This window comes from Leiobunum rupestre, chromosome 1, assembly GCF_980474605.1.
Source record: "Leiobunum rupestre chromosome 1, qqLeiRupe1.1.hap1, whole genome shotgun sequence".
Classification (NCBI taxonomy): Eukaryota; Metazoa; Arthropoda; class Arachnida; order Opiliones; family Sclerosomatidae; genus Leiobunum; species Leiobunum rupestre.
In genome coordinates, this window is record NC_143384.1 from 16,350,678 (window position 1) to 16,375,319 (window position 24,642).

General features: G+C 31.9%; 1 protein-coding gene across 1 annotated transcript in view; it reads right to left on the minus strand.

Moving 5' to 3' along the window:
• The window catches only part of LOC149961197 (uncharacterized), a 50,408-nt gene extending 28,090 nt beyond the window's left edge, over positions 1 to 22,318 (minus strand). Inside the window, exon 1 of the mRNA XM_090175709.1 lies at positions 21,681 to 22,318. The gene's annotated coding sequence lies outside the window, so the exon portion shown is untranslated. The remainder of the gene's footprint in view (positions 1 to 21,680) is intronic.
• Positions 22,319 to 24,642: the final 2,324 nt, after the last annotated feature.

Sequence of the window (24,642 nt, forward strand, 5' to 3'; positions counted from 1 at the left end):
GAAGACGATAACTTAGTCAGATCTGGTTGATCTTCTATATTCTTCCCTACCAGAAATCTGATCTGAAATTGTGCTGATTCATTCTTAAAAGTAACCGATCTGAACTGATCTGATTCATTCTCGAAAGTAACCGATCTGAACTGATCTGATTCATTCTCGAAATTAACCGATCTGAACTGATCTGATTCATTCTCGAAAGTAACCGATCTGAACTGACCTGATTCATTCTCGAAAGTAACCGATCTGAACTGACCTGATTCATTTTCGAAAGTAACCGATCTGAACTGATCTGATTCATTCTCGAAAGTAACCGATCTGAACTGATCTGATTCATTCTCGAAATTAACCGATCTGAACTGATCTGATTCATTCTCGAAAGTAACCGATCTGAACTGACCTGATTCATTCTCGAAAGTAACCGATCTGAACTGATCTGATTCATTCTCGAAAGTAACCGATCTGAACTGATCTGATTCATTTTCGAAAGTAACCGATCTGAACTGATCTGATTCATTCTCGAAAGTAACCGATCTGAACTGATCTGATTCATTCTCGAAAGTAACCGATCTGAACTGATCTGATTCATTCTCGAAAGTAACCGATCTGAACTGATCTGATTCATTCTCGAAAGTAACCGATCTGAACTGATCTGATTCATTCTCGAAAGTAACCGATCTGAACTGACCTGATTCATTCTCGAAAGTAACCGATCTGAACTGATCTGATTCATTCTCGAAAGTAACCGATCTGAACTGATCTGATTCATTCTCGAAAGTAACCGATCTGAACTGATCTGATTCATTCTCGAAAGTAACCGATCTGAACTGATCTGATTCATTCTCGAAAGTAACCGATCTGAACTGATCTGATTCATTCTCGAAAGTAACCGATCTGAACTGATCTGATTCATTCTCGAAAGTAACCGATCTGAACTGATCTGATTCATTCTCGAAAGTAACCGATCTGAACTGATCTGATTCATTCTCGAAAGTAACCGATCTAAACTGATCTGATTCATTCTCGAAAGTAACCGATCTGAACTGATCTGATTCATTCTCGAAAGTAACCGATCTGAACTGACCTGATTCATTCTCGAAAGTAACCGATCTGAACTGACCTGATTCATTCTCGAAAGTAACCGATCTGAACTAATCTGATATAATTCATCTGACCAGATTCAGTCAGTTGAACACATAGTATATATACTTTTGTGAAAAATGAATCAATTTAAACAGTAATTAAGTCTTATGATACGTAAAGATCGATGGTCTTGTGAACATAGGTTTCAGAATTCAGGAATGAATTCAGATTAGTTTCGGGTTTAAACTATCTGGTTTTCATTTCGAGCCATATAAACTAATCTGATTATGTCGAGGGGCTAACAACTTCCTGGAATTCTGTACACCGATTACAGCGAGTACAGTCTTTGGCAGTGCTAAATCTGTAATCGATTACGTACGGTGTAAATCGATCTGATAATATCTTAGCGTAAATGTACATAATTTGATACCTGATCTATAGTAATTATTGCTAGATAACGTAAATATTATCTGAGAATTCGTTTGGAAACACTTAATTATATAAAGATAATTAATAGGTTGTTCTGTGATTTGGGAGAAGGGTAACAAGAGTAACCCTATGAAGCAATTTTACTCTGATTCTGTGTTGGCGAATAGTTCGTGTCGGGGTAAAAACGTTTTCTCAAATGGCGGCGTGTAACCATTTTAGAAGATAAATTCTTAAAAAGAGGATGATTTGATTAATTTACTGGGAACAGGCGAATAAAACGTTTTATAGAGTTAGGGCCCGGTGCAGAGACGTTTTGAGATTCCTTTTAATCGGCGACGCTGTTATTTTAACGAATTTTTATACCAAAGTCACCGACCAATAGGATAGCTCGATTTTTGACGCAAAAAGCTGTCACGTGGTTATGGTTGGCTTGCATTTTGACGATGAAATCCTGGCTCTTCTAATTAATAATTTTCTTACTCTAATTTTATTATTAGGTTTTATAATTTTTATAGTTAAATCCGTTATTTTATTAAAATATATTTATATAATATAGCCACGAAGGGAAAACAAATCAGTTTCTGAAGAATGAGAGGTTATCCAAAATCTTTTTAAAGCAATAAAATAGTGCATGAAAATTAGTTTCTTCTTATTATATAATTTTCTTACTCCTATTATTTATTAAATTGGTTGAATTTATTACACAGTTTAATGGTTTTGTTATTTTAAAAATATATTTTTATAATATGGTTGGTACACCAATAAAATAACGAATGAAAATAAGATTCATTACTATTATAAGCCAACATTTTCCGAAAATAATTCTGTTAGAAAATGAGCCGTATCATTTGGTTTTCAGGAAAATATGTATTTAAAAACTTAGCTGATAGCAATTAAAATAAATCTAGTTATAACATAAATCAATAAATAAAAAAACAGCAATTTCACGAGTGTACAAAAATTGGTAATTGTCTAAAGCAATTTCTAGCGAAATATCCTATATTGATCACACGTAAAACCATGGTCCTGCTTTTAGATATAAGTTGTTGTTCTACTTAATTACCTGGCATAGCCTAGTCCAGGTATAAATTGTAACAAATGATATAAGCGTGTAGAATTAACTGACAAACACTTTTAAGGTAATACCGGGTAATACATCAAATTGGCTTGGTAAGCTCATGAATATTCCAATACATCTTTTATCGCAACTCCTAGTCTACCTGAGGAAAGGTTTATCTTGGTAGATGATTTGGTATAAACGCTGGTTGATCTTTGATACACTGAACAAATTCACCAAGTGCTGCATTAGCGACTGCCCAAGACCACTCGCAAAATAAACAGAGCGACTTCCTGTTATTTTAGCGAGTGAGATGCCTCTGCACACCGATTTGGCGCGAAGTTCGATAGCAAGCGCGTTTTCTGTTAATTTAGCGAGGAATCGCTATTTTGCGATAGGAAAAAATGTCTCTGCACCAGGCCCTAAAATATTTACACTTTAAGACCGAGAACAGGCGAATAAAACGTTTTAGAGTCAAATGTTTACACTTTAAGACCGAGAACAGGCGAATAAAACGTTTCAGAGTCAAATGTTTACACTTTAAGACCGAGAACAGGCGCATAAAACGTTTTAGAGTCAAATGTTTACACTTTAAGACCGAGAACAGGCGAATAAAACGTTTTAGAGTCAAATGTTTACACTTTAAGACCGAGAACATGCGAATAAAACGTTTTAGAGTCAAATGTTTACACTTTAAGACCGAGAACAGGCGAATAAAACGTTTTAGAGTCAAATGTTTACACTTTAAGACCGAGAACAGGCGAATAAAACGTTTCAGAGTCAAATGTTTACACTTGAAGACCGAGAACAGGCGAATAAAATGTTTTTCAGTAAAATGTTTACATTTTAAAACCGGTAACAGGTGAATAAAACATTTTATAGAGTAAAATGTTTACATTTTAAGACCGAGAACAGGCAAATAAAAGGTTTTAGAGTAAAATGTTTACACTTTTAAACCGAGAACCTGTAAATAAAACTTTTAACGGTAAAAAGATTACACTATTAGACCAAGAACAGTTGAAAACAAAACACTTATGATTATTTAAAGGTTTAAAAGGTAAAGCACGAACTTTATTCTTTGTTTAAAAACAAATTATATCAATGTATTATTTCAATGTTTACCCATTGGAATAAATAAATAAACACCCTCCACTATAATACTATAGAAATAATATTTAGGTTAATGGGTTAAAAAAACATGATTGAAAAATATCGCGAAAACATCGAACGAGTCGCGCACAATAGCTCTTAAAAGTGTACCTATAGCACTAAGATATTGATTGGGAAGACAGTCAAGGCTAAAATTAGACCAGCAGGAAACGTTTTTTCTGCGTCGTTTCTACAATCGATACTTCGAATCGAAGCTACATTTGAAAAAGCCGACAAATGGGTCAAATAATGATTATCGAACTTATTTCTTTACGCGATTGAACGACGGTAAATGTAATGTTCATTAAAATTAATGTACGTCGAAATCAATTGAGGTTTAGATGCTGGTTATTATGTTATTCTGTTATTCTATTACTTTGAAATGGTTAATTAACACGGAATCTTTAAATATAAATCAAATTGTAATTTTGTTTTACAGGGAGAGAAATTGGCGACTTGCTATAATTCTTATAGCTTGTATTCCTGTTGGTTTGGACGTGGAAACGTTACTGATTTACTGATGGTTTGATCGTGTACGAGATAGTTTGAGCATGTCAAAATATTGATTTACTGATAATTGGGGCATGTAAAAAGTATTAGTTTAATGATGGTTTGGTCGTGTACGAATTATTGATTAATTGAAAATTTGGGTACGAATTACCGACTTACTGATTATTTTGGGATAATTTACAGATGTTTTTGTACATTACGAGTTGTTTATTTTCCGATTATTTGAGCATGTACGAATTACTAATTTACAGATGATTTTGGACATCTACGAATGATTGATTTCCTGGTGATTTGGGCAGTTAAAATTATTGATTTACTGATGGTTTTGTGCATGTACTAATTACTAATTTACTAATGGTCTTGGAATCTACGAATGATTGATTTCCTGGTGATTTGGGCAGTTAAAATGATTGATTTACTGATGGTGGTGTGCATGTACTAATTACCAATTTACTAATGGTCTTGGACATCTACGAATTTCTGATTTTCTGGTGTTTTGGGCAGTTAAAATTATTGATTTACTGATGGTTTAGATATAGAAGAATTACTAATTTACTATTGGTTTGGACATGTTCAAATTACTGATTTAAGTTTTGTTTGGTAATGAAAGAATTACTTATTTAATGATGGTTTTGAGGCAGTAGAGATTATTTAACTTTCCTTCGACTATTTGAAATAACTATATTAATTTAAACACACGACAAATAGACAGGTTTCAAACAAAATAAATCAATGACTTTACAAACGCTACAAAGTGTTTTTGCTTCAGCTATTTGAAGATACAGTTGTTCTGGGGATTATTTTAATCCTTATTATAAACTAAATTAACTATATGTGAGAATGGACCCTCTTGTACCTAATATACTATGAAATGAACGTAACCCACTATTGTACAATAATTTTTTTATTTAAAATACTACAGCCGTTTCGGCGCCAAAACTAGCCTTCGTCAGGCAATGTTACAATAATGACATTGTAACATTGCCTGACGAAGGCGCTAGTTTTGGCGCCGAAACGGCTGTAGTATTTTAAATAAAAAAATTATTGTACAATAGTGGGTTACGTTCATTTCATAGTTCATAATAAACTAAATTAATATTTCAATTAATTTTAGTCGTCTAATTCGTTAATAATAAAATTTCCCTTTAACAAATTTCAACGAGAAACTACAAAGAAAGATTAAATTATAATACGATAACAGAAAATTTAAAAGCCACATTTTTAAAAAAATTCTTTCAAATTAATAATTTAATCCTAAAAAGGGCTAGTTTTTAAAAATAGGCCTTTGTAGAGAATAATTTCATTATATTTTAACGTCCATAAATCTATAAAATTTAAAACATTTGGAAAGAAGCTGTTGTATAAATAAAATTCAACGATGGTCTTTAATTTTCAGACACGAAAAAATCACTTAAGGAATCAAACATTTTCAACCTTCGTAAAAAGTGTAGTGGCTTTAGAAGGTGGTAAAAAGGTGATTTCATAAAGCGACTATTAATCATAAGTCCAGTTGGTCTGGTCATTTCCCGTTTTTTGTTGGTCAGTCAAGGTACGCTACTCCGCCCTTTGTAATAAAACAAACTTGAAATAGCCTTAAGGTAAAGGGCATACGTTTTATCAAAGCATTGCTTAGCTTTCCTAATTTTGGTGTTAATTGGGTTGCGGCTAATTGAAATTCGGGAGGAGACCCTTATGACTTTGACTAATTACTAGGGGTCGCAAGTAGGGGGGACGGCAAAAATGACAAAATGGCCCAGTCAGCACTCGTTGGTGGAGTTTCGTTGTTTGATATTTGTTCGTACGTGATTGAAAGCCTACTAAGCGATTATCGTCGAGGGAATTTATTGGGATGGAAATATCGAGGTGAAGCGTGACTCGCGACGGAGATAAAAATGTCAGCCGGGTTTTTGAGTTAACTAGGTCTGTAATTGCTATTTCGCGAATTTAAAATATTTTTTCTCTCGAAATTTGTACTAAATTAACTATAGAATATTCTTCGGAATTATTTTGTGAAGCGTGACTCGCGACGGAGATAAAAATGTCAATTCGATTTGGGCTTTACTACATTTATATTGCTATATTGCAAGATGAAAATATTTATTTTTATTTGGAAATTTGTACTGATTTAACTATCAAATATTTGTTGGAATTATTTTGTGAAGCGTGACTCGCGACGGAGATAAAAATGTCGATTCGATTTGGGCTTAACTACATTTATATTGCTATATTGCAAGATGAAAATATTTATTTTTATTTTGAAATTTATACTGATTTAACTATCGAATATTTTTGAGAACTATTAAGTTAAGCTTTATATTGCTATATTACAAGATGAAAATATTTATATTTATTTGGAAATGTGTACTGATTTAACTATCGAATATTTGTGAGATCAATTGGGTTAAGCCTGACTCGCGACGAGGATAAAAATGTCAACTCGATTTGGACGTAACTAGGTCTTTATTTACTGTATTTTTCGGAAATATTGAACGAAGTAAAAACATTTTTACTAATATTTTAATGTTATACGATTCTAAAAATATTATTTAAAAATCTAAATAATCTCCGATAGATGTCGTTAAAAGAAACGTATTCAAAATAGTACAACTGTTCCCATTTTGGAATATATAATTAGTAAAAAAAATATATTTATAAGCCTCCAAAAAGAAAAAAGGAAATCTAATCATCGCGTACCCAAAATTATCTCTCTTTGAAAAGATAAAACCACTCTACCACATTTCTATGTCAGTGAAAAACGGATGAGAGAGCTCACGCAAAAAATAGGTCTGCCAAAAATTCTCTTCCCACTTTAAATTTAGCTTGACCTTTTCCACGCCCTAGCGACTACGGTACGGGCAAATTCGCGTCACACTAAAAAAACAGCGCTCTGAAAGGGAGGGCCCCTCGAAAAGAACACGGCCATAGAGAGAGAGAGAGAGAGATAGAGAGAGAGAGAGAGAGAGAGAGAGAGAGAGAGAGAGAGAGAGAGAGAGAGAGAGAGAGAGAGAGAGAGAAGAGAGAGAGAGAGAGAGAGAGAGAGAGGGAAATTTTCCACGTCCAATGGTTGCTAAGCAACACGTAAAGGGTGAGGGAGAGGAGATTTGTGGATCGGGGACTTGTCAACGTTGGCCCGTGCTTTCCGCCGCTGCATTTTTGGCTCGAGAACCATCTTTTTCTTATTTTCCCTCCTTGACGTGGCACCAACGGTTCTTTATACCGCTGCTATAGCCTCGGGTTCGCGATGCTTATTAATCTTGCCACCAGGGAGATGATTGGCGCGATATGCCTAAAAATCATATTCAGCCGATATAGGCCTAAAGTATTCTGTCATTCTGTTTGCTTTTCGTTTTAAGAGCTTAAACCGCTTAACTAAGAATTAAAGTTGAGGTTTTTGGTGTAATAAACCTCAATAGCGTTTGAAAAAGTCGGTTTAATTTGGGGGGGGGGTAGTTACTTAAGTAAATAGATGTACAAACCCACCGTAATCACGCAAGTTTATTTAAAAAATCATAGTGATAAATTAATGAAAATCAACGAAAAATAGTGCTAAGTCATTGTAAATCACATAAATTAGTGACAACTCGATGGAAAACACAAAAAACGTGATAAACCAATTGAAATCTCGTATAATTGTGATAAATCAAAAGAAATAAAAGAAAAATTGTAATAAATCAATGAATACCAAAGAAAAATTGTGATAACTCAATGGATATCAACGAAAAATTGTGATAAATCAATGGAAATCACACAAAAAGCTATAAATCAATGTAAATCACATAAATTAGTGATAAATCGATGGAAATCACAAAAGATAGTGATAAACTAATTGAAATCTCATAAAATATTGATAAATCAATAGAGATCAATGAACAATTGTAATAAATCAATAGAAATCAACGAACAATTGTAATAAATCAATAGAAATCAACGAACAATTGTAATAAATCGATTGAAATCACATAAAATAGTTATAATTTAATGTATATCACCTAAATATGAAGTGATAAATCAATGGATATCACCTAAATATGTAGTGATAAATCAATGGATATCACCTAAATATGTAGTGATAAATCAATGGATATCACCTAAATATGTAGTGATAAATCAATAGAAATCAAGGACATATCACAATTCGTCATTGATTTATCAAATACAAATCAATGACGAATTGTGATAAATCAATGGATTTCAACGAAAACTGTGATAACCCACCCGAAATCACAGAATATTTTTTCGGAAATCAGTAATCAATCATTTTTTGTGAAACGTAATCAATCATGTGTTGTGAAACAATAAAAGGTACTATTTTGTAACGATTGAATCACATTATCAATAGACCATTCTCTTTTCCCTGAATTTATGGTCTTCGTGACTGCTACACCTACACAATGACTCTGACGAAATACGTTTTCTGTATTACTACACCTTGATCCCCACAATGACTACAAATCAAAATATTGCCAACGTAATTTATATACATTTTTTCAATGTTTATCCTAGTTTTTTTTGTGTCCCAAAACCTTGAGTTACTTATTGGGCAAAAAAGCGTCATTTTGTATACGTGTGTTGGCGTACGACGGACAGGTGTCGTCGACAAATTATGAATGTATTGAAAACTTCGTTGTCACCTTTCGAAACACTATTTTTCTGAAGCTCCTCCGTCACAGCATCGTACAGATGTTATACCGCTACGTAGGATCTACCTTACAAAGAGAGCATTTGCTTTGATCCGCAATATGTATGGTGTTATCATTTAATATCGGATTCCAGAAAGACGTGATATAATTTCATTTTAGAAGATCTTAAATTATCTTGTTAATAAAATATTTCTTACTAGGGAAGTATTTATTTAGGGTAATTAAAATGAAACATGTATAATAATTAAATTATGTTGTTAATTAAAGTACGTAGTACCAGAAGTTCATAATATACTTCTTACGAGGGAAGTAATTATTTGGGGGAATTGGCCTTTCTATAAATTCATCTACGCTTGCCGAACTTGTTTTTATGTTGCTCCTACGTCACGATGCCCTAGCTTTATTAGAAAAGTTTTGACACGCTCTTAATATTACCGAAGTTAAAGCAGTGACGTAGTAGCTGAGTTAAAACAAGAAGGCCACGTTAATTTATAGAAACATCTATTAAAATTACACTTATAATAAAAATAATAATAATAATGAAATGAAATGTTTATTTATTAAGCATAACAACAGTATTCGCGACCAAAACGAGTCTACCTTCACTGAGATACAGCCTATGATCTAGCGTCTGCTACGGACAAATTAAAAAGTTATAAGAACGTTTTTTCTTAAATAAACTTATCAAAATACAAGCAAACGATGCCAAAATTATATTAAAATGCAAGTATCATTATTAATAAAGTCAAATTTTCGAAAAACGATGAGGAAAAACTAATAACGTCTACTTTAGCCGCTACCTATCTAGCTTTCAATGGCGAACCAAAGGGGGCGTAGCGATAGTTTTCGGTCAGTGTTTTAATATTTATAATATTAATATATAAGATAATATTCTCCTTATAAGTATAAATAAATAATATATAATATAATATTCTCCTTATAAGTATAAGTAAATAATATTTAATATAATATTCTCCTTATAAGTATAAATAAATAATATATAATATAATATTCTCCTTATAAGTATAAATAAATAATATATAATATAATATTCTTCTTATAAGTATATATAATATATAATATAATATTCTCCTTATAAGTATAAATAATATACAATATAATATTATCCTTATAAGTATAAATAATATATAATATAATATTCTTCTTATAAGTATAAATAAATAATAAATAATAAAATATTATCCTTATAAGTATAAATAATATATAAAATAAATAACAAATATGAAATATAATGTATAAAATATTTAGCTGAATATATCATATAATTCCCCGAAATTTAACCAGGCTTATAAATCAAATTACTACTTTATTCATCCATAATAAAAAAATGAGTATTTTGGCATAATCGCGTCAACAAAGTCGGTGGAAAACCGAAGATATTACGTAAGTTAGCTTTGAACATCCACGGCTTTATAATGTCAATGGGCAAAAGGGCAACGTCGCTATGGCAACCGATAATCCCGCCTCGCGCGCTCCTGGCTGATATACATTCGCCCTTTGCCATCAGCTTCGAGGGGGACGCGCGCGCGGGCTAGATCGGCGTCACGCGCCTTTCAAAGGCGAATGACGATGACGTCAAAGAATAGCGGCCGACGTCATCCGGTGGAGCGCGCGCCCGAGGGGGTCGGAAGCCGAGAAGGGGGGGGGGATAAGTAATACAAACTACTCGCGGCTTATTTGTTTCCTCCCAAATCCTTACGGAAACAGGCGAGATGTACGTGCTATTAAAACAAAATATCATATTCAACCTTTTTTTACGAAATATTGGCTTCATTCTGTATTTCCCACCCCCATTAAAACCCCCAAAGATTTTACGTTGTGTTTTTTTTTTTTGGTACGTAATAGTTTTCAATTTATTTCCGAATTTTGTAACGATTCTTTGTGGGGAGGGTTTTATTTTTGGTATAAAGTGTGAGGGTTTGGAAAGTCTATTATTACAGAGATTAAGCACCGTACAATGAAACGTGTACGGAGAACGCCTAAGACCAGTCAATTTACCCTACACGAAAATAATTTCACATTTAAATATCGATAAATTAGGCTTAAAGGCCACAAAATCCTTTAAATTTTTGGGGTGGAACTACAAAAATCACGTGTTTATGGAAAGTTATAGTAGAGGTGGAGCTACCAAAAATTCATTCCGAAATTTTCAAACGATACTTTGGCCCTTTAACCTCTCTACCATCATTCTCAGGTCGATACACTTGGGTGCAATTGGACTCGCGATGGATATATTATTGTTGAGAGTATTCTAGACTAGACTAGTCCGCTTGTAGTTGCCACGCAACACTATTTATTTAGAATAAATATTCCGATTATATCAAGTTACTTCTAAAATATATCAAGTTACTTCTAAAATATATGAAGTTACTTCTAAAATATATGAAGTTACTTCTAAAACATATGAAGTTACTTCTAAAATATATCAAGTTACTTTATAAAATATATCAAGTTACTTCTAAAATATATAAAGTTACTTCTAAAATATATGAAGTTACTTCTAAAATATATCAAGTTACTTCTAAAATATATCAAGTTACTTCTAAAATATATCAAGTTACTTCTAAAATATATCAAGTTACTTCTAAAATATATCAAGTTACTTCTAAAATATATCAAGTTACTTCTAAAATATATGATTTTACTTCTAAATTATATGAATTTACTTCTAAAATTTATAAATTTACTTCTAAAATATATAAATTTACTTCTAAAATATATGAATTTACTTCTAAAATTTATAAATTTACTTCTAAAATATATCAAGTTACTTCTAAAATATATCAAGTTACTTCTAAAATATATGAATTTACTTCTAAAATATATGAAGTTGCAATATAAGTAACAAAATAAAAATAAGTATGTCAAATTACTAAAAATAATAACTGAACTGACTTTCAGAACTACTGCGCAATCTAGTTTTATTTCTTAGCACAGAGCCCCCTGGTGTCTAAATAAACCTAAGGCAAAATATACTACTAGCAAGGACGATAATATTCTACTCGGTTCCTAGTGCCAGTCCAAGTCGCAGCTTGTCTAGAATGTTGTGTCGAAGAAAGGTTCGGTCAAGAAATTGGCATTTAAACAATAGGGCGTTTCACACTTACTTGTATTATATTACTTATGATTATACCCAAAATATGTTAAGTTATACCTAAAATACATATAGATCTTGGAAATTTGGCAAAAATCCAGATTATACATTTATATATGTGCGACTATTGTATTATGTCGCGCGGCAGCTGTGATGGCAGACTTTCGACTGCTCTACTGACTTCCATCGTCAGCCATTCTGCTGGCCTATAATTTGAATTTTTTTTCCTCCTTGCCGGGCCATAGATTCTATACCCCCTTTATGCACTTGCTTAGATTACCTAAAGCTCTTACTAAAACCTTTGCCATTTTCCAAAAATCACGTGTTATTATTTGGCCGTCAGCCAATCAGAAACCGACTTCTGTATTTCGCTTGCTTCAATGCTGAAAGCTTTTTTATTTTTATATTTTCGATTCACTACTTCGTCGAACGTGACCGCTTTTAGTTGACGGTACTGTTAAGGATCGACGTGAGAGTACAGTTTGCGATATTTAATCGAAGATCGATATCTCGGGCTATAACGGTAGTTGTAGGTTGAAACTTTTGTACGATATCTGTTTTCTCGCCAAATCACGGAACAAACCTGCAATAAAGCTCGACAATTTAGCCTCACTGACAACTGAACATGTCACTCGCTATTGATTTTGCTTAACGAGTGCCTTTTAAGCGTGTCAGTACTTGGCTAGCGCGGGTTATTAGGTATTCGAGGATTGTTTATTGGTTTATGAACTTCAATGTCTGATGCTAGTTTAAATAAATGTATTATTAGTAGTATTATGATATTATATTTTTAGAATATTTTTTAATATTATTTTGATAAGCTTACATTATTTAATGTAATATATTATAATATTATAATTACAATATTTCACAAGTTACAATATTATAAATATGATATATTATATATTTAATATTTAATATTCATATTATTAGCTACAGTGCCGTAGCTGAGAACTCAGAGGCCCCCCGCACCGCGGGCCCTGCGGACCATCAGCTACGCCACTGATTAGCTACAAACATACTGAATAAAATCCAAAATGAAAGCAATAAGTTACTAGATTAAAAAATTATTATAATATTGTAAAATATTTCAATTTAATATTATAATATAATATTCATATTATTAGCTAAAACACACTAAATAAAATCAAAAATGAAGGCTATAAGTTATGACCAGATTAAAAATGATCATATTATTATATTATATTAAAACATTATAATATTATATTATTTTTTATTAGCTACAAAACGTACTAAAGATGAAGTCTAAGCTACGACTAGATTAAAAAATATTATAATATTCTAATTATAATATTCCATAATTTATAATATTGTTATATTATATTCATATTATTAGCTACAAAGTAAAATCAAAGACCAGTTTAAAAAATGATTATATAATATTAAAGGAATATTTTATTTACGATTGTATTAAAACGTGATTGATTCAGTCTTATTAAATTATTAATTATGTACTATCATTCACCATTGTTATCAGTACCTCTATAGCTGAATACACTTGTGGTTCAGATCCAAATTCACAATTCATTCGTCCATTTAGTACACACAAGGACGCGTAGTTTAATTCCTAATTAGCAATAATCATCGATTAAAATGGACGATAAAGATTACGGTATTGGCTTTAATGCTCTTATCAAAGTAGGTCTGTTTCAGTAGTAGCTCAATGGGACTTATCAACACCCGTGTCGATACAGAGGTTACGATTTTCAATCTCATCGTGTACAGTATTTTGTTACGCAATTATTATGAAAGCTTTTTTTTTAAAGCAGCTGTTATATTAGGTTTAGCGTCTCAGATGTCAGCGGTAAACAAACCATCTTGTAGTGGTACTACAAAATATTAGGGCCAAAAATAGGTACCTCAAAACAGTACATTTATGTAAAAAAATCATTTAAGTTTTAAAACATTGAATCCGAAATGTATTAAAGGGGAACGGTCAAGCTTTAACCAGTTAGATAGCCCTATAGCCCGTTAAAAACTAAAATTTATGGCTAAAACCGCATCAAAAAATATTGTGTGGTTAATTTTTAATAAAATATAAGAAATTTCGGGAAATTGAAAAGCGCGCGTCCGCCGCGACACCTGGTGAGAAATCGGTGAGACAGCAAAATAACATAAAAGCACGCGCCGCTGAAGATTCGAAAAATTTGTTTTGCTTGCGCTTCGCGTTCCAGTTATACGAGACCTAAGCCTAAATTGCGCGATTTTAAAAGTTAGGATAGTTCCCAAATCGCTCACTAAGGTGCTGCTGGAGCTGGCGATATGCCTTAAGATGGCGGCGAAAATTCAAACCCAAATACTTGGCGTTATTTTGCGTTTCAACTTTTTAGGCCAAGAACAATTTTTTCAAGACAAAATAAGCTACGTGTAAGTATATTGAACGTCTTGTTGATCTTTTGATATTTGGAAAAGCTTGTCCGTTCCCCTTTAATTTATACTTAGGGTAAAACATTGTTCCCCGTACACTTTTCCGAGGTAAGAATTAACCTGTCTAATAACTACGCTAAGACGATCTGTAATAGTATTTAGACGTAGTGTACAGACATCTCCAATTGCCATGGAAACGAAATAGTTTAAAAATAATAAGCTACAATAATTAAATAAAGACTTGAAATCACGACTGGTACTTCATGGTATTTTTAAAACATTTATCTATTTGTCAAGCGTACGTTCTGAAAATTTTCAGACTTTATATAATTATTAGATTTTAACCATGGTAACAAATTTTTATTTATATGAATAAGCTACAGATCTTAACTATATTATATACCATAGTAATAACCTAGCACGTATTAACATTATATATACCGTTGGTTTATTTTCGATAGTTTTTCGTTTAAAATAACAATGCATTTTTGTAGTTATTTTAAGGAAAACATTACAACGGTTTGCGGGTTTTTTTTGATCTACCGTAGAAAAAATCCCATATCGGTAGCGAAATTTCGGTTAAGTGAACCGTTAATAAGAGCTATATTTAGATTTTCGTTGTTTTTCCGGAGGCCCGTTTTCAGTCTTTTTAAGACGCCCCTGGTGGAACTTTAAGAAACTAAAGAAATCGATTTTTCTGATCAATTCTTTATATTTTTTTGGGGGTCTTTTTTTGAAAGCTCCTTTTGAAAGAAGAATGAAAAAAAAAATAACATTTTCTGTGGAAAGAGTGAAATATATTTAAGTTGAACCTTTTTAGAAGTTTCCGTGTTGTAAAAAGGAACAAGTTTTACAGTGTACCCCTTTTACAAAAAGCAATGTTTTCTGATGGGTATAAATTGGCGTTGTCAAATTCTATCTTTTATTTATATTTATCGCGATACTGTTATTTTTGGAAACCGTTAGAATTGATTTGAACTCTTACAGTGATGTTGTAAAATTGAGTTTTATTAATATTATTTATAACATTAACAATATTAATTTGTTTATTCTATGTAATGTTAACAATATTAATTAATAATATGAATATTAAATTATTAATGTTAAGTAATATTAATAATATTAAATAATAACATGGCTATTTAATTATACATTTTACGTAATGTTAACAATATTAAGTAATAATATGGGTAAATATTTATTAATTTAATGCAATGTTACAATATTAATTACTAATACGAATATTAAATTACTAATATTATGTAGTGTTAACAATATTAATTAATAATATGAATATTAATATTAATTAATAATAATTATATGAATATTAATTAATTAATAATAATATTATGAATATTAATTAATAATATGAATATTAATATTAATTATTAATATTAATATTAACATTAATTAATAATATGAATATGCACATTAATTAATAATATGAATATGAATATGAATATAATATGAATATGAATATGAATATAATATGAATATGAATATGAATATAAATATGAATATAAATATGAATATGAATATAATATGAATATAATATGAATATAATATGAATATGAATATGAATATGAATATAAATATGAATATTAAATTATTAATATTATGTAACGTTAACAATATGAATATGAATATAATATGAATATGAATATTAAATTATTAATATTATGCTACGTTAACAATATGAATATTAATATAATATGAATAATAAATTTTTAATATTATGCAACATTAACAATATTAATTAATAATATGCATAATAAATTACTAATATTGTGTAGCGTTAACAATGTTAATTAATAATATGAGTATTAAATTATAAATATTATGTAACGTTAACAATATTATTTAATAATATTAAATTATTATTAGTGAGCCCCTACCTTAAAAATAACTCCTAAATTTCTAAGTAAAAATTATTTAAAATATTTCAATATTTACTAAATTTAATATTGATTTAAGAATAATATTGGAATGCAACGTATTCAAATTTAAAAAAAATCTAAATACATTTTCTTTTATGAAAAACTGAGCTTTTCAGAGCAGTCCATTTGGAAACAAGGTATAAAAGGGAAGGCAGCCGGTTTTTGAATATCACTCCCAAAATAGAAATAGAAAAATTCCATTAAGCTTTCACCATTTTCTCGTTTAAAAAAAATCCAAGCACTGCTCGACGAAGAGTGTATTTAGGTTTTCAGCTTCTAATTTTTATATAGCTTTCACTTCCATTACGAAGATGAGTTGCCTCCCCCCTCCCCTCAGCTAAACCGAGTCAAATTAGAATTAAGTTTAAAACATTTTTTTTCTGTTTAGGTAATGTTGAGCCATTCACAAGTATTTTTAATTTATTTGGAAATATAATTTATTTAATTTAATAAGTAAACGATAAATCTACTGAATTAAATTAATAAAATTATCTTTAATTTTCTACTATAATATGAGTGTATTTACTAATTATACTTATTTTTTGATTCGTTACAACCTTAATCTATTACAGATGTAACTATTTTTGGTAACGAAATGATGTATAATTAATAAATTAATTAACGAAGTACTAATAATTTAATGAAATTCAACAAAAATGCTAATTAAATTAGTAAGTTTTGTAAATTAAACTTAAACTTTATTCAAAGAGGCTTATAAAACTAAGTTCGGAAGAATCTCTTAGAGCGTGCAGTTAAATTCCAAAGTAAAGCGCAGATGAGATCAGCCGAAACATTCCGTAATTTTGCCGACGCGTATTAAAATAACTACGTGTGGCTCCGTACATTGCCGCGTATATTGATTGTCTCAACAGCTGACTCTCAGTCGTGAATGTACAAGAGACGTTGCAATTCCCCCTTTAACCGTATTTTGGTTATAACCTTGATATTGTATCTTAACTGGATTTTTTAGAATTTGTAAAGTTTAGATGCATTTTTACCGTGTTCGGGTCGAAGTTTGTGGGATTAAGTAGGTACATTGAAACGTCAATAAAAAAACTCGTAGACTGCGTTTAATCATAAGTGTATAATATAACTCTTACGAGAGAAGTAAGTGATATGTACATCGCGTTATTGCTAAAAATTTACCGATTGTATGACTTCTCTTAAAGGAGTTAAATGTAAAAATTAAACGGTGTAAGAATATTTAACTATTGTAAACCATATTTACCAGATAAAAATAGTATTTGGAGAATCACAATCTTTTCTTTCCAAACGTTTTTGGAAAAATCAAATTAAATTACGCGAAAAGGTAGAATAGTATTTAATAAAAAGAGGGCAAAACACATTTAAAGTTATGATAAACTTACGAAATTATCCTTAAATTATCCTGTCATAAACGTTTTTTGAAATTAAAATTAATAAATGCAACTTTAAATGTAGGTCAAAGTTGTTTAAGTTCAAGTTCTTGGACTCCCGATCGACAAAATTGGTATTGGGCCAGGTGATGGTTTAATTTCATAAAATCAATGTTGCGTATGTACGTAGGCGTAATACCAATTATATATAATTAAAAAGTTGTACATTATTATATATCTATCAGAAATTAATTTTAAATCCTGATAAAAAAAATTCCGGTTTCCAGAAAAAATTAAATTGAAATCGTGAAACTCGGACCAAATAGATCTTTGAGTCAAAAACAAATTAAAATAGAAATAAAATAGCCAGAATTTCCAGTGGTAGATTGGTTCCGCCCTACTTGCAGCTCATCAGTACTGCGCAGGGTCCAGGTATCAATTTAGTCTCAGTTTCGTGATTTAATTTTAATTTAATTCTTGAGTATTTCGCAAGTTTTATCATTACTTTAAATTTGTATATTTCGTGGTCATTGGTTAAGAAAACAATTCAATTTTTATTCTATCAGGATTTAAAACTAATTTTAAAACTAATTTAATTATATAGAAATGGTATTACGTCTACGTACATACGCAACATTGTTTTCATTAAATTAATGTCAATTTAATTGAAATTAAACCATCACCTGACCCAATACCAATTTTGTCGATCGGGAGTCCAAGAACTTGAACTTAAACAACTTTGACCCACATTTAAAGTTGCATTTATTAATTTTAATTTCAAAAAACGTTTATGACAGGATAATTTAAGGATAATTTTTGAATAAATTGTTCATTTTTTTCGATATCCTTCTTCAAATCTACATACCTTATATCTTCATGGTTATGGTTATGGTTGGTTATCATATTTTTTGTCACGAACTGTATGAGGTGTTAGTTTTTTCGCTCTTACTAATGGACAGGTTGATTGAAAAAGTGTTTTTTGTAAACAGAATGATTGGAAAATGGTTCATAATGAACCGAGTCATTGATAGAGCAATTTATCTTTATGATAAAGTAATTCTTAGGTTGTTAATGCTTAGTGCACTAATTATGTTAAAGTACAAGACAGGGTGATTGAGAAACTGTTCTTTGTAAACAGGGTGATTTAAATAGAGCCTGAATTATCTGTAAAAATAGCTCTCAGGTTGTTTTAACGCGTTTATTACGTTAATGTACAGGGTGATGGAGAAATTATTAAAAGTTTATCTCTAATATGCACAGATATAGTATAAACGGGGATTGTGTAGCAAAGATATAGTTGAAACGGGGATTGTGTAGCAAAGAGATAGTTTAAACGGGGATTGTGTAGCAAAGATATAGTTGAAACGGGGATTGTGTAGCAAAGAGATAGTTTAAACGGGGATTGTGTAGCAAAGAGATAGTTTAAACGGGGATTGTGTAGCAAAGAGATAGTTTAAACGGGGATTGTGTAGCAAAGAGATAGTTTAAACGGGGATTGTGTAGCAAAGAGATAGTTTAAACGGGGATTGTGTAGCAAAGAGATAGTTTAAACGGGGATTGTGTAGCAAAGATATAGTTGAAACGGGGATTGTGTAGCAAAGAGATAATTTAAACGGGGATTGTGTAGCAAAGAGATAGTTTAAACGGGGATTGTGTAGCAAAGAGATAGTTTAAACGGGGATTGTGCAGCAAAGAGATAGTTTAAACGGGGATTGTGTAGCAAAGAGATAGTTTAAACGGGGATTGTGCAGCAAAGAGATAGTTTAAACGGGGATTGTGTAGCAAAGAGATAGTTTAAACGGGGATTGTGTAGCAAAGAGATAGTTTAAACGGGGATTGTGTAGCAAAGAGATAGTTTAAACGGGGATTGTGTAGCAAAAAGATAGTTTAAACGGGGATTGTGTAGCAAAGATATAGTTGAAACGGGGATTGTGTAGCAAAGAGATAGTTTAAACGGGGATTGTGTATACTCAAATGTCTGAGACACCTGATTACTAGTATATACAAGCTATTGTTTCCAGGCAATCTGTTCAATGTTTACGCTAGTGTTAAACGTACAATTTGGCATCACAGTTAGCCAGAATGTTTTTGGCCAGGTTTATAGCTGTGATCTAGATCCACTTTTATTTTGCCCGGGACCCTAACTACCTCTCTTTCTCGCTAGCTAACAGCAATCTGTCCACGTTCATACCGATTCCCGTACGTATATAACTAATAATTTCCAATGAACGGAAAGCCAGTGGATGCTACCCGTATTGGGAGTAGTGCCCGACGACTATCTCTATAAATTTGAGGTCAGTTTTGTCATTTTGCTAAAGGTATTATTATAATAGTTAATTCGGTCATCCCCGGGCATTCATGGTCCCATTTTTCTACTGATGCGTTATTATAACTCTGTGAAGCCCATTTTGAAATTCAAATTAGGTTTAATATTTTGCTCCATTCTGTGATTTGTAAAGCTCATTTTGAATAGTTTAAATATATTGGTTTTTTCGAAGATAGGTTTGACCAAATTAAAGGTTGATAATTGAGTAAAGGCAAATGGTGGTTATCTAGAATTAATGAATTTGTCCAGAATAAACATCTAAGTAATGGTAACGTAAGACTTGATTAAGTAAGGGTGTATCGATATTTGGTATTTGCTCCGCGAGTTAGCATAATCCGTGTTTAGACCATAATTAGGAAATTGACTTGCAGTAACGAAAACTCAGCCTCATTTTATTAAAAATAGCTTAGGCTTTAATGTTCAAATTAATTAATTATTATTAGCTATGAAATTAATTATTACTGCGTAGGCGAATGGATCTGCACTAACGATAACTTGGCACGTGAAACATATAATCAAAAATAGCATTACTGTTAAAATTAATTAATTATTAACTATTAAATTAATTCTAAAGGAGTAGGATTATTTATCTGCAGTAACGATAACTTGGAACGTTAAGTATATAATAAAAAATAGCCAATTTTACATATAAGCAAAACTATTGTTGTTGTTAAAATTAATTAATTATTAATAACAATAAAATGTATTTTAATGTGTAATACTGTGCCAAATAATCTCTCGAATTACATGGTTTAAGTATATTTTAGTTTTAAATTGGTGCTACAATTTTTTCATAGCATGAAATAACGGTAAATTCATCAAATTATACTTATGGGTACTACGGTGCTAAATAAATTCACCAAATATTATAATTATAATAAATACTACCATGCTAAATAAATTCACCAAAAAATAATTATAATGAGTTACTGCAGTGCTAAATAAATTCACCAAAAATTATAGGAGAACTACGCTGCTAAATAAATTCCCAAAAAATTTTAATTATAATGAGTACTACTGCGCTAAGTAAATTCACAAAAAATAATAATTATAACGAGTACTACCGTGCTAAATAAATTCACAAAATATTATAATTCTAATGAGTACTTCTGCGCTAAATAAATTCACCAAGAAATTAATTATAATGAGTATTACCGTGCTAAATAAATTCACAAAAAATTATAATTATAATGAGTACTACTACGCTAAATATATTCACCAAAAATTATAATTATAATGAGTACTATCGTGCTAAGTAAATTCGCCAAAAAATGTATTATCATGAGTACTACAGTGCTAAATAAATTCGCCAAAAATTATAGAAATAAATTCCCCAAAAATTATAATTATAATGAGTACTACTGCGCTAAGTAAATTCGCATTAAGCAAAAATGTATAAATCCGCTCGAATATCATCACTGACGGTCTTGGTGTTGTAACCCAATCCCCTGCCCCAGCTCAGCTGATTTCACGTCCCCACCCAGTCCCGCGTATACAAAAATAAACCGTTTTAAAAATAGCATCTTTAACCAACGTCACCGAGTGTCTCAGATAATACCATTTTTAAAAAAATTTGCGGAAAAGAAATATTTTACACTCCTATAAATAAATAGTAATATAATATAGAAAATAACGATTTAAATAAAAATTATTTTTTTACGTATATTAGTAAAAGAATAAATTATTCAACTTACCTTATGGCAAGATCTTTAAAATTTCTTCTATCTTTTAATAAGTCTCAATTCAAATCATCCTGTGAAGATCATTTTCGCTTAAAATCAGTCTTTTGTTGTGTTAAGATGGGGGCTCTGAATTATGAGGTTGAGTTTTTTTTTCTTTTAAATGTATAAAAATACAAAAATATTGTCCGGAAAACACGAATACACGGTTTTGCAGCACTGAGTCGAATCCGCCCCTGCCAAAAACTTGTAATTTTTCAAATTTCTTTTATATTATTATTATTATTATTATTATTTTTACAAATATATAAAGGAAATTGCAACAGAATTTAAACTAAAAAACCTTATCGAAAGTAGGTTTTTGAAATTAAAAATTTCGCTACCACGACTATTGAAATATTTAAAAACTTTTATACTAAAAAAATACCTGGGGGAAACGACATCAGCGGGGGCAGGATTGCTTGAGATTTCTGGTCGTTCTTTTTAAACTTTGGAAATATAAAAACACTTGTAAAAAGGATTGAAATGTACCGTTGTTTGTTTACTACAAAACCCGTTTCCAATTTGTTGTTTTTGGTTGGAAATTTGCAGCAACGCGCGCTGAACGAGCCCAAGCTCCGTCTACACCACCTTCGACAGTGATCGCCGCTTCGAACCGCGCACTAGGTTAAAAGCTAAATGGAACCGCCACCGCTGGGTGGCGCTGCTGTTCTCTCTACTCCTACTCCTACTCGCACGCAGCCACTGCCTTTCCCAAAGCCCGGGGATCTCTGAAAGTACAGGTATTATTGGTTGCCTCTTTCAGACGCTAGGTGGCGGTAGCCGTAGGAACTCTCGGGTAATAATATTTTGCGCGAAATACATTGTATTTCAAATGGGTGAGGTGGAGAAAGCGGGTGGGTGTGTGTGGAGGGGGGGGGGGGTGTATTCTACGTCGCTTCGCGCGCCCTCTGTCGCGGGGGCCGAAAAAGGCTTCTGCGGAGAATCGGGGATTTTCGGATGTTCGCGCTGGAGGCTAGCACTTTCGCATCGCAGCAAGAGGAGCCGGGTTCGATCCCAGCTTGTGGCACTGCGTAGAGTTTGTAAGTTCTTTCCCCACTGGTTAAAGGGGGCGAGGGGCAGGTCACTTCCTTGATTAACGACGCACCCCTCAAAAGATTAAATCCGATTTAATCGTAATTATTTTGATTAAATTCAATTTAATCACGATTAAGTTGATTAAATCACGTTTAATCATGATTAGAATGTTTAAATCTGATTTAATCATGATTAAATGATTAAATCTGATTAAAATTATTAAATCCTGATTAAAAAAATTATATCGTGATTAGTATGATTAAATCATACTTTAGTTTTGATTTTAATGATAAATTCTCTATTCGACCGATTATATTGATTAAATCGTTATTAGATTTTATAATCTCGATTACATTTTTTAATCTTGATTACCCTGATTTAATCACGATTACCCTGATTTAATCATTTTCCTATGATTAAGACGCACTCAAAATGGAAGTGACCTGCCCCTCGAAAGGGGGTTAGTGTAGGAAGCTGTTGGCATGAGGGGCTTGCCACCATCCTCCTACGCATTATAACCCGGGCACCTGAATTAATGGCTTTAGAAGTCGCTAGATATCTAGGGTCTAAGGTGGTGTATTGGGTTTTATCATTATTAAGCCTATTTACATTATTATATTGTTATCATAAGTAATATAATTAATGAGTCTTACTATGCAAGTCTAATATATTTGGCCTAAGGTGGTGCCTTGGGTATTAGCCTAGCTGATTATTATTATTATTAAATTATTTTTCTAAAATAGAAACGCCTCCCGAAAAAGCCAACCTAAAAAATAATCAGCTAGGCTAATACATAAGGCACCACCTTAGGTCCAAGTAATCTAACTACGTTTAATACCTTAAATTCAGGTGATCGGGTTAAATTGAGTAGGAGGGAGGTGACAAGCTCTTCATGCCACGCGAACCATCAGCTCCCTAGACCCACTATGACCGTTAACCTCTACAAGATATTAGAGAATGAGTAAATCGAAGAACTCGGAGGAAAACCCCCTTTGACCAGTGGGGAGAGAACTTGCAAAATCTACTCGGAAGGATTTGTTCCAAGTTTACAACCAGTGCCACAGGCTGGTTTCGAAGCCGGCACCTCTTGCTGCGAGGTGAAAGTGCTAACCACTGCTCCACCCCAAATACCATTTATTAACTATTACTACCAAGAATGAATTTAATTATACTTAAGGGGGTTTGGTTAATTTGGTTTTATTTGGACAAAAATAAACAAAATTTTATATATAATACTTTAATAAATTAATTATTTGTAAGTAGAAGTATGGATTCCTGCCTTAATATAATCATTCGCCCCAAGTATAAATAAACTCAATCTGGGATTTAGCTAATTGGAACGTTTGTGGACACTCTTAGTAATTTTTTTGGCTCACTTTGGATTTCCGATTCCTTGACAGCGCCACTGTCCAAACTCATTAGATCTCCAATTAATGAAAGGTGGAGGGCTGCCACCTATCGGCATTTATCCGAAACCTTAAATCCTTACGTAGTGTCTGCCTCCTTGGTCCAATTCAGTCCTGGACTATCATAATAACATCCAGATGCGGTACAAATTGACCGGAACATCTGTTCTGATTTCTTAAAAAGGGGAAGGAAGCCAATGTTTCCCCTTTTCATCTCCCCCGCTCCAATTCTCAGAACCTTGTCTCTTTTAATTAGCTTGATTATTAGCATACAAACACGACCCGTTCTTTCAAACTAATTCCGAATACTTTTAATGGAAATGAAGTTGGTAGTTTCTTGTTACGCTAAGATTACCCTTACCCCGACTTCAATAAAAGGAAAAGACGTAGTATTTGGCCTATTTGTAACCTACCAGCGCCTGTAGAAGTGTTCAGCACGCGGTACATCGGTGTGCGACGGGTTTGCCTATCCTCGACAATCTTGAAGGGCAGAT